We start from the raw sequence: 12,277 nt of genomic DNA, 5'->3' as shown, positions 1-12,277 counted from the left end.
AGTCTGACTGGTCCCAAATCAATTTTGCAGGAAGACAAGGAACTATATTTGCTTCCAAAATAAACAGAATAAGGATTCCTGTGCCAGTGCACATGTTATGGCCCCCATGGGGCCCTGATCTCAACATCATTTAGAGAAAGTACATGTTGAAATGGAAGACAGACATCGGAACCCAAAAAAGAACTGTGGGAACGACCTGCCTGCCAAGTAACGGAAATGGTGCTCTTTTAAATACTAACGGTGTTCATATCAAATAGCAATTTGATTTATTTTTTGTGTTATCTGTTTGTTGAGTGCCATCATGTCCATGTTTGCTAGGATACATTCAATTCAGTTCAAATCAATTCAATTCATCCGCTTAAATCGTGTTCAGGGTTGCGGAGGGGCTGGAGCCTATCCCAGCTGACACAGGGCGAGAGGCAGGGTACATCCTGAACAGGTCGCAAGCCTGTCGCAGGGCCAACACAGAGAGACAAACAACCTTTCACACACACATTCACACCTATGGGCAATTTAGTGCAGCCAATTAACCTAACCCCAGTAAGTGCATGTCTTTGGAATGTGGGACAAAACCCACGCAAACTCCACACAGAGAGAGGAAGAGGCCTGGGCCAAGTTGGAATCGAACCCAGGCCTTCCAGATGGTATTCTAACTGTGAGGCAGTAGTGCTAACTGCTGCACCACCGTGCTGCCCTCAACTCAACTCAACTATATAGCGCCAAATTATAACAATGTTGCCTGAAATCACTTTATATTGTAGGTAAAGACCCTACAATAATACAGAGAAAACCCAACAGTCAAAACGACCCCCTATGGGCAGCACTTGGTGACAGTGGGAAGGAAAAACTCCCTTTAACAGGAAGAAACCTCCAGCAGAACCAGGCTCAGGGAGGGGGGGTCATCTGCTGTGAGGGGGGAGAGCCAGGACAAAAAACACACTGTGGAAGAGAGATTAATAATAACTAATGATTAAATGTAGAGTTGAGTATAAACAGCGTGAAATAGGTGAATGAAAAGAAACACTCAGTGCATTATGGGAACCCCCCCCCCAGCAGCCTAGGCCTATAGCAGCATAACTAAGGGATGTTTTAGGGTCACCTGATCCAGCCCTAACTATAATCTTGATCATAATGGAAAGTTTTAAGCCTAATCTTAAAAATAGAGAGGGTGTCTGTCTCCTGAATCCAAGCTGGGAGCTGGTTCCACAGAAGAGGCGCCTGAAAGCTGAAGGCTCTGCCTCCCATTCTACTCTTAAGTATCCTAGGAACCACAAGTAAGCCAGCAGTCTGAGAGCGAAGTGCTCTATTGGGGTGATATGGTACTATGAGGTCTTTGAGATAAGATGGGACCTGATTATTCAAGGCCGTGTAGGTGAGGAGAAGGATTTTAAATTTTATTCTAGATTTAACAGGGAGCCAATGAAGAGAAGCCAATATATAGACAGTATTTAATGATGATAAACATGCATTTATTGGACCTTCTTCTACAGGGGATTTGAATTTTAAATATCATTCATTCAGTTGAGCTGCAAGTGGACTTGATAGGAAACCCTCAGCCATCCTGACTCAAAGGCAGCTGCAGTTGGTGATGATACTGTCATTTTATTTTTTGTAATTTTGTCCCACATGACTATCCCTCGTGGGCCCTAAGTGGGTGTGGCCACACAGGGTCCACAGTTTTCCAAGCCCACTATGGGTTGCCCACAGAAAACCGCCATGGGTTAGGGTTAAAAGGGATAAAACTACTGTAGGGCCGGTGTGGGTGAGTCTACATCGGCCCGTGTGGGTTTTCTGTGACCACACTGGGCACAGAACCCAAAAACACAAGAGCAGTATCAAAGTGAAGCCTCCACACTGACGTGCTCCCAGTAATGTAAGGCTAACATTAAGCGAACAGGTGGTAAGTGTACAGTTCTGATGTAAAAAATGCAGGTACCATATGTTTTTTAAAATTGTAATTATTCCAACCTAACTTGATCATTTCTTTTTTATTTCTAAGAGATAAGTGACTTTTATACACCTTGTAAAAGTAAATGGATTCAAAATGTTTCACATGCAAAAAAAACAAACCAAACAAAAAACCATTATGGTGACTGTTTGTTGTGATTTGGCACTACATAAATAAAAATGAACTGAATATGGCTTCATATGGTGCTTTGGGAAATTAGAGGCAAAGCTTTAATGAACATCACTGCTTACTTCAATGGATGCACCTGAACTTTGAATTTTTCTTTTTACACAGGTAAGTTTGGTCCTCTCTCAGGCCACCTCATGCTTTGGAAGGATTCTTGACTCTTGAATGTGAGTGCTGATATTATATTTGTGTTCTTTTCAGATCAGGAACCGAGGAGCACACTGTGACCGATACGCGCCTCTGTTAACAGACCTCCTCAGACCTCATGTCCTCTGTGGTACTCACATAGAAAAAAAGTTAAATTGAAAGATGCTCTTTTCCTCAGTTCTCAGGGTGATATGTATATTATGCATATCGTAAGAGACAGAAACAAAAGCTGTCTTAAAATGATTAAAAATATCACTTTGTGTTGAAGAGCAGTGAGCAGCTTATAGCTACAGCAGTTAAACACATGTAGTAATCAAGTAAAAAGTACAGCTTCTTTGGGAAGGTAATGAATTGGAAAGATGGAGGTACAGTAAAAGTGCTTCTCTATCTCAAAGTCATTTGACACTGTTCTTATGCTCTTACAATTTTGAGCCTGCGTATTTACACCTGATCAGATTCCTGCTTCACAGAATGCCAGACTAACCATAGAAGTGCTCTAATCACAGCAGCACGGTCACAGGCTCCACATGATTTCTATGATTTATTAAGGCTGAAAATGAAGGCTGAGCACTTGTAAGCCTTTCATGTTTCACTGCTGCGCTGAAGTGAGATTAAACTAAATACAGAGTGAAAATAAATAAATGAATTAAGACTTTTATGCATCAAATTACCAATGATGCTTTTATTTCATATTTTACCAAAACTTCTTTCAGGCTGTACATGTACTGTCTCTGTCTCTCTGTCATTAAAGCAGGCATTATTTTTCATACACTAATGAGCAGGGCATGAATTGAACCACTATCAAGATTGAAATTTACCTCACAAACCTGTAATGCAGGGCTCTAAAACTATCCTTAAGAAATTTAAATTAACATTAGGCTTGAAGGTTTAGTTCCCGAGTTCCTCTGTTCTAACCCAGCTCTGTTTCTTTTTTGTTTCTGTTTCTCCTTTTTTCTCTCTTAGATGCTCTAAAAGATCTGGGCCAACCTGAAGTGAAAGCTAGCAAGCTAGAAATAGTTTACAATGCATTTTTGCATATTTCAGCATCATCATTTGCACATTTCATATAGGACAGGAACAGTAAAAATGAATCAGTGCATCCGGCAGGTGCCTCAGTGGCTACTCTGAAGTATTTATGCTGACTGCTTACCATCACTAACAACTAATTAACCATCATGCACAACAGTAAATTCCCCCAACCTGTGTCACCGCACAGATCAAGGAGCCTGCCGGTCTCAGCTTTTTCCCTTTCAAAGGAAATAATTAGGCCAAAGTGACATCACTGTTTGCTGTGTCACAAAAAATCCTTTGAAGCAGTTTCACTGGCTTAAATCTTGCATGGAAACCAGTGGAAAATAAATGTGACCATTATGCTAGCACAAGCATGTTCCTGGTCTCTTCACCTTTAAGGTTTACATCAATGCACCTATTGATCTAACCCCATGCTTACCAAATATACACTTAATGCTGTGTTTTTTTTAGAATTGTTTATGATTTCCTTGTTTAGATTTGGCTAAAGATTAAAGTTAGGGATGTAGCCACTTTGACTGACAGGTGTATAGAAACAGGCAACTGAACTAGATCTCCCCACCGTTATTGTGACGTTCTTGCCTTTCGAAGCATTTTTAGTTCGGCTGTTGTCAAGTTATTGCCATCGCCTTGTCACGGGCTTCTGTTCTACAAAAACTTTAACGATGCCATCACTCGAGAACGATGTGACCAAGGATGTTAAAATTCAAACAGTAGATGCATCTACTAAAAATCTCATAGACCTTTGAATCTTTATGGCCTTGACCTACAGGGCCCCACCCTGGAGCAAGGCCTGGGGAGGGTGCTTGCCTGGTGGCTGTGCCTTAGCCTGTGGGGCCTGACCCATAGAGGAGACCCACTCTTCTGTAGGCCCACCACCCACAGGAGTCATTGTAGGGGTCAGGTGCAATATGTGCTGGGCTCCAGGCAAGAGCAGAGGCCTTCGTGGACTGATCTTCTGCCTTTTGGGAGGTAGATTGTCATCTCTCTGGAGGGGAAGGAAGCTGAACTAGTGTTTGAGATTGAACGATACACTGTAAACCCAGATTTTGATTCCACTTAAAAATATTGAGTTCATATTACTTAAAATTGCCTAGAATGTGAACATTACTTGTTAATGCTGAGTAGACTGTACTTCTTGATGGTCTATCTTATTGTAATCATGTGTTTGAGTTCAAACAACTTAATATCATCAAGTTTTGCACCTGCTAAAAATCTAGTTTATACCAGTTTTAAGAGAGTGGATTAATACGCCGCTGCATGGAGGCAAGATGGTTAGCAGTGCTACCTCACAGATAGAATACTATCTAGAAGGTCTGGGTTCAATTCCGGCTTGGCCCAGGCCTCTCGCTGTTTGGAGTAGTAGACATTTGGTGTTTTTGCTCACAACGCTCTTTCGTATAGTTTTTTATTGTTCCATGAACAAATTTGTAAATGTTAATGTACCAGCATTCAGCAGGGCTGAGTTTTATCATGTTTATTTACCAAATTTAAACAGACACAGTTCAACACTGTAAAAAATATTTATGTTACTGGGCAGCATGGTGGTGTGGTGGATAGCACTGCTGCCTCACAGCTGGAATAGCTATCTGATAGTCTGGGTTCAATTCCACCTTAGCCCTCTCTGTGTGGGTTTCCTCCCACAATCTGAAGACATGCAGTTACTTGGGTTAGGTTAATTGGTCTCTCTAAATTGCCCACCGGTGTGAATGGTTGTCTGTGTCAGCCCTGCAACAGGCTGGTGACCTGTATGGGGTGTACCCTGCATCTTACTGCCTTGTCAGCTGGGATAGGCTCCAGCCCCCACCACCCCCACACAACCATGAAAAGGATAGGGGGGATGGATTGATCAAAAGACATTTTATTTTTTCATGAACTATAAAAGATAAGTTTGGTCAATTAGAACATGCAATTTAGTTCAATTGGAAATGGAGTAGTGCTTACTTAACAGGCTGAGTTAAATGAACTGTTTCATTACTTAAAAAATTTAAGGCAAAGAGTTACCTTGGTTTTTTTAAGTAGATTCAACTTATCTGGGTTTACAGTGTACTGGCTAGATATACTTGGGCTCACATCAATGCACGATTTGGGCTCTGGAATTAGTCTCCTGGAAAGGGGCTGGCCTTTGTTCCAGTCTGGAGTTGCGGCCGTATGTTCTGGACACTCAGGTAAAGAGAGGATCACCACCTGGTGGTGAGTTGGATCAGGTGGTGGGGGAAGATGCTGGACAGACCTGGTGCACCTAAACATATAGTGAGGGAACGCTGGGAATGACTGGCAGAGGGCGCAGTCTGCAAGATCTTCAACTCCCACCTCCAGCAGAACTTTGACAGCATTCCAAGAATTGAACAAATGGACCATGTTCCACATCTCCATTATTGAGTCTACTGCTCAGAGCTGTGGCTGCAAGGTGGTTGGTGTCTGTTGTGGTGGTAATCCCTGAACGAGATGGTGGACACTGGTGGTGAAGGGAGCCATCAAGCTGAAGGAGTCCTACCAGGTTTGGTTGGCCTGTGGGACTCTGGAGGCAGCTAATGGATATCGACAGACCAAGCGGAACACGGCTTGGACAGTGGCTTAAGCAAAAACTTGGGTCTGGGACATGAAGGCCATAGAAAAAAGACTTTCAGACTGCCTCAAAGTGATTCTGCAAAATGTCAGGCAACTCAGGAGGAGAAAGCAGTGATCTACTCACACTGTGTATAGTGCAAGTGGGGCGCCGCTGACCTTAACCAAGGATATATGTAGCCAGACAGCAGAAAGAATAATTCGAGGACCTCCTTGATCTCACTGACATGCCTTCTGTGGAGGAAGCAGAGTCTGGGATGCTGTACCAGTCTGTCATGGCGAAGAGAGAGCTGAGCGTCAACACTGTAAACCCGGATAAGTTAAATCTACTTAAAAAAACCAAGGTAACTCGTTGCCTTAAATTTTTTAAGTAATGAGCATCAGTTGAATAAGTGCAGTGGACTATGTTCAATGTATTTGAGGCCCTTTTGGAATGGAATGAAAGTTGAATGTACTAATGTCAGAGTTTCAGTAACTGAAGATACTTAGTTAAAGCAATCATTCACCACCCATTTATTTAACTCAGCTTGGTAAGTAAGCACTACTCCATTACCAATTGAACTAAATTGTATTTCTAATTGACCAAACTTATCTTTTATAGTTCGGACAAATATAGCCTTTAATCAATCATCACACATATATTTCCATCCAACCTCAACCCCTATCCTTTTTGGGGGTGGGGTGGGGGGGCTTATGTCATCCCAGCTGACATAAGGCAAGATGCAGGGTACACCCCATGCAGGTTCAGAATCAGAATCAGAATCTTTATTGTCATTGTACACAGAAGTTGCACAACGAAATTTAAAATGCATTCCTTTCTAGGTGCCTCAGACAATAAATAATAAAATAATAAAAATATGAGTGATAAAAATGATTACTAAAATACAGTGCACAATAGTAAATTAAGATGAATCTAGCCCCAATACACACACCAACGCACGCACACAGTCAGCACTACCACCCCACATCACTGTCCAAACCACACAGAGTTCAGTTCAATGATAGCCCTGGCATAAAAGCTGTTCCTCAGTCTGTTTGTTCTGGCCTTCATTGTCCTGAAACGTCTGCCTGATGGCAGTAGCTGAAACAAGGAGTGTCCAGGGTGTGAGGGGTCCTGGAGGATGTTCTGTGCCCTCCTCTGGCAGCGGCCATTGAACAGTTCCTGGAGGGAGGGCAGGGGACAGCCTATGATCTTTTGAGCCGTGTTGATGATTCGCTGGAGTGTTTTCCTGTCTGCTGCTGTGCAGCTGTTGAACCACACGCACAGACAGTAGGTCAGGATGCTCTCTACACAGCAACGGTAGAAGGACACCAGCAGATTCTGGGTCAGATAGTTGCTCCTAAGAACCCTCAGGAAATGCAGTCTCTGTTGGGCCTTCCTGACATTGCTGGTCGTATTGATACTCCAGGTCAAATCATCCTGCAGATGTACTCCCAGGAACCTAAAATCTGAAACCAGCTCCACTTCATCCCCCTCGATGAACAGAGGTTGAATGACATGTGTTGTCCTCCTAAAGTCTACTACCATCTCCTTTGTCTTAGTGGTGTTCAGGATCAAGTTATTCTCACTGCACCACCTTGACAGCCGCTGCACCTCGTCCCGGTATGCTGACTCATCCCCGCCTGATATGAGCCCCACCACAGTGGTGTCATCCGCAAACTTAATGATGCAGTTACTGGCATGTATGGAGGTGCAGTCATGTGTGTAGAGGGTGAAGAGTAGGGGACTCAGCACACAGCCCTGTGGAGAGCCGGTGCTGAGGCTGATGGCTGAAGAGAGGTGGGGACCTACTCTTACCCTCTGGGAACGGTCTGTCAGGAAGTCCTTGATCCAAAGACAGGTGGAGCGTGGTATCCCCAGATCTGACAGTTTAGTCACCAGTCTGCCAGGAAGGATGGTGTTAAACGCCGAGCTGAAGTCCACAAAGAGCAGCCGAGCGTAGTTCCCCCCCCTGCTCCAGGTGAGAGAAGGCAGAGTGGAGGGCCGTGGCAATGGCGTCCTCTGTGGACCGGTTTGCTCTGTAGGCAAACTGGTGGGGGTCTAGTCTGGGAGAGAGACTGGAGATGACGTGAGCCCGGACAAGCTTTTCAAAGCACTTCATAACAATTGGTGTTAGTGCTACTGGCCTGTAGTCATTCAAACCTCTGATAGTGTTCTTCTTGGGGATGGGGACGATAATGGAGGACTTCAGGCAGGAAGGGACAGCAGCCTGGCTCAGGGACTGGTTAAAAATGCTGGTAAAAATACCAGCCAACTGAGCCGCACAGACCTTCAGTATCCGTCCAGAGACACCATCGGGCCCCACAGCTTTCCTGGGGTTCACAGTTTCCAGCATACGCCTCACCTCTTGCTCTTGCAGCCTGAGGATGCTGCTGCTGCCTGCTGAGGGATGTTGGATGGCTGTCTCTGATTGCTGTACCTCAAAGCGTGCAAAGAAGCTGTTCAGCTCCTCTGCCAGATTGATGTTACGCTGATCAACTAACAGGCTGGGTTTGTAGTTCAAAATATGCCGAACCCCTTGCCACACCTGCCTGAAGTCGTGGCTCTGGAAACAGTCCTCAGTCCTCCTCTTATACACAGCCTTGGCCTCCCTGATGCCCCTCTTCAGGTTGGCTCTGGCAGCGCTGTAAAGCTAGCCTGTTGCAGGGCTGACAGAGAGAGAGACAGCCAACCATTCACACCTACAGACAATTGAGAGTGACCAATTAACCTAAACTCCATGGCTTCAGATCCACACAGACACAGGGCAAACATGCAAACTCTGCACACCAGGAGGCCCGGGCAAAGGTGGAATCAAACCTGGATTATCAGAAAGCTATTCTAGCTGTGAGGCAGCACTGCTAACCACCAGGCCACCGTGCTGCCCGCAGCAAAGATATTTTTTACGATGTTGAGCTGTGTCTGTTTAAATTTATAGACAAACAAACATGATAAAACTCAGCCCTGCTGAACACTGGTACATTAACATTTACAAAAAACTGTACAAGTAGAGACCCAGAGGGTGAACAAAAAATAAACAAAAAGACCAAATATCTACTCTTTCACACTCCACACAGGAACAGGCTGGGGCCAAGGTGGAATCAAACCCAGACCTTTTAGGTATCATTCCAGCTGTGAGGCAGCTAACCACCACACCACCCTGCCGCTGCTCATTAAGCCTGTCTGTTAAAACCAGTATCAAGTAAATTACAATAAGATAGACCATCAAAAAGTACACTAAGCATTAATAAGTAATGTTGCAAAATGACAGATATTTAAGTAATATAAACTCAGTTTATTTCAGTAGGAGCTGTTGATTGGATTTAAAAACATGATTACAATAAAAAAGGACATGAAACAGTTCAGCTTACTCAGCATTAACAAGTAATGTTCACATACTAGGTCATTTTAAGTAATATGAATTTAATATTTTTAAGTCAAATCAAAATCTGGGTTTACAGTGAAAGCAACGCTGTCAATTTACCAGTTGATCTACGTCCCTATCCTCACCCTCACCTCTGGTCACAAGCTTTGGGTTGTGACCGAAAGAATGAGATCATGGATTCAAGTGGTGGAAATGAACTTCCTCTGAAGGATTGCTGGCCTCTTCCTTAGAGATAGAGTGAAGAGTGGAGTCATTTGAGAGGGACTCAGAGTAGAGCCGCTACTCCTTAACACTGACCTGAGGAAACTCCTGAACAATTCACACCCTCGACAAATACACACAAAAGAGAAGAAAAGAGTCAGGCCAGACAGGAAGATTCAGGGACCATGACAGTATCTATCGACTGGCCTGGGAACGTTTTAGTATTCCCCTGGATAAACTGGAGGAGGTGGCTGGGGAGAGGGAGGTCTGGGTTTCTCTCCTCAGGCTGCTGCCCCCCATGACCCGGCCCTGGAGAAGAAAATGGATGGATGGATTGAACTGAATGTTTGTGGACCCACCGCATGTTTTTGTATTTGTGCAGAAATACTTAACAGATGTTTATCTCAATTCCCATTTATGAATAAGTATTTGTTTTTGTACCATTATAAAAAAATCCATAAAGATAAGGGTGGAAAAAACATGTTTATCTTCAACAAATATAAGTGAAGCAAGATTTTTCATCACTATTGATGTTTACTTTGGACTAAATAAGAAATTAAACAGATTCATGTCAGTCTATAGCTCTGCACCACTGAAACAACAGCCTTTTTATGCTAGCCTCTAAAACACGAGGTGCAGAGTTTTGCTCGAGTGTGTCCATTTTGGACACACAGCTCTTCTTTTGGTTGCTGTGAGGTCAGCAGACTCTGTAAGTTATGTTAGGTGTCTTTGTTTTAAACATTTGTCATTGATTTTCTTGTTTTTGTTTTGCTCACCTTTGTCTCTTGTTTCAGGGCCGCCTCTTCCCCACATGCTTGTGTTTCTGTCCTTTGTGATTACCTGCATCTACTTGTCTCCGCTGTGTATTTAAGCCTCAGTTAACTGCCAGATTGACTATCATTGTTGTACTGTTGTAGAATGTTTTCTCGGGTTTTCCCTGGCATTTTAATATAGTTTAGTTTCCTGGTTTACCTCAATCTACTTCCTTTGCTCTTTTTTTGGCCTGATTTTCTATGTACCAAACTTTCTACCGTAGTGAAGACCTTGAACTTTGGAGTCTATCTTTGGAGTCCTGCTTTTGGGTTTCTTATCCTGAGTTACCAGTCATTAATGGCATCTAGGATGAGAAGTTAAAAATAAGATTTGATGTCCAGCACAAGAATAAATGCCCTTTTTGTTGGCCCTGGTTGCACCAGCTTACATAACTATATTTCTCCCATGCTGGCTGTTAATGAGCTTGTTTTGGAGCTGAGTGCTGGTCACGACCCTTTCCTGTGTGTCATCCCCCCCCACTCTCTCCCCCACCTTCTTGTCCAATCCAATAAAGACAAAAAGGCCTGAGTTCTGAAAAACGTTCCTCTCCCTCTCCGAATCGCCTCTCATCTAAAATCACTAAGTTTCTCTGAAGAGAGAATCTTTTCATCATCTTCATCGATAAGCAACTACACAGGCAAAGCTGTTTATTTATTGTTTCCCACCCTCTATTTGCAGCTGGTCTGAGGGTAAAATATGCAGGAATGTGGGAACAGACAGGTGTAGGTGCTTGAAATATAACCACATTGGAACCTTGTGTGGAAAAAGCAGGAGCAGAAAGATAAAACACGCACACACACACACACACACATGCAACAAATACACCCCACCCCACCCACACATACCCAGATGCTAAAAGCAGACCATGTGGGCAGACAGAGGGAAGGGACACAGCACCTCTACACTCGGTGACCGATGGGTCCAGTCGACCTGAACACCACATGTGTAATATAAATGTATGGGAGGGGCTACAGTGAAGTGAAGTCACTGACAATGTTACTGGCGCCAGGTCTCGGGGGAAATCTGGACCAAGCGACACACAGGCTAAGGAGCACCGTGCGGCCAATTATACAAAAACCCTGGATTATAGAGATTAACGTCTCGCCGAGACTGAAGCTGATTTATTTCTGAGCTGCAATTAATCCATTCACTCAACACAAACACAAAACAAATCACATTATACCAAAACACTTCACAAATAAAACAATACATTTTATAAACAAAAATAAATCAGGTTACATAAAGAATTCTTTCAAAATAAAGAACTAGCTGGTCATCTGCTAATCATCTACTACTTGGAAGGTTGCTGGTTCGACCACCTAACCCGAGACAAGACCAAGACCAGTGCTCCATGCTACATGGCACGATAAAATGTGAAACATGATCAAAATCACTTCTCAAATTGATCTGAATGATCCACATTCCCATAAAAACACCTAGATAAAACTGTCACCATGTCGCGACAGTATGAGACTGATAATCAGTGAAAAAAAATCACGCACCTCCACCTCCTCCCTGAGCTACTATTGCCATCTGCAGAAATGCACCGCTCCCAGTCAGAAACAGCCAATCAGAGCCATGAGGAGGGTCTTAGCACTGTCAATCACTCCTCGTATACTAATACTGGCGAAACAACTTACTTATCTGCTGTCATTGGTGGCCATGCTAACTACAGAGTTCTAGCCACAAATTTTACACCGAGACACCTGAGCTACAGAGTTAAAATGAAACATTGAAGCAACAAATTTGTGTCGAGGATTTTTAATAATTGAATTGAGTTACTCACGGAATCATTGCAGCCCTAAAATTTGCATTAAATTTTCAGTTTGTGTATCAAAATACATGAAAGCTGGTATTTACCTTTCATGCTGGTATTTTTTTGTGGAATTGGAAGCCTGAATTTTTTCCTCTTAGTTCTCCTCGCGTTCATGTTGTCCTTTTGATTTCTGTAGCCCGCGAAAACAAGCGAAATCTCTGTGGTAGATTGCAAATTGTGGTGAAATGATAAAGGCACAAGTGG

This window comes from Archocentrus centrarchus, chromosome 11 (assembly GCF_007364275.1).
Source record: "Archocentrus centrarchus isolate MPI-CPG fArcCen1 chromosome 11, fArcCen1, whole genome shotgun sequence".
Lineage (NCBI taxonomy): Eukaryota > Metazoa > Chordata > Actinopteri > Cichliformes > Cichlidae > Archocentrus > Archocentrus centrarchus.
The sequence above is the reverse complement of the archived record's forward strand: the minus strand, read 5'-3'. Positions refer to the sequence as shown.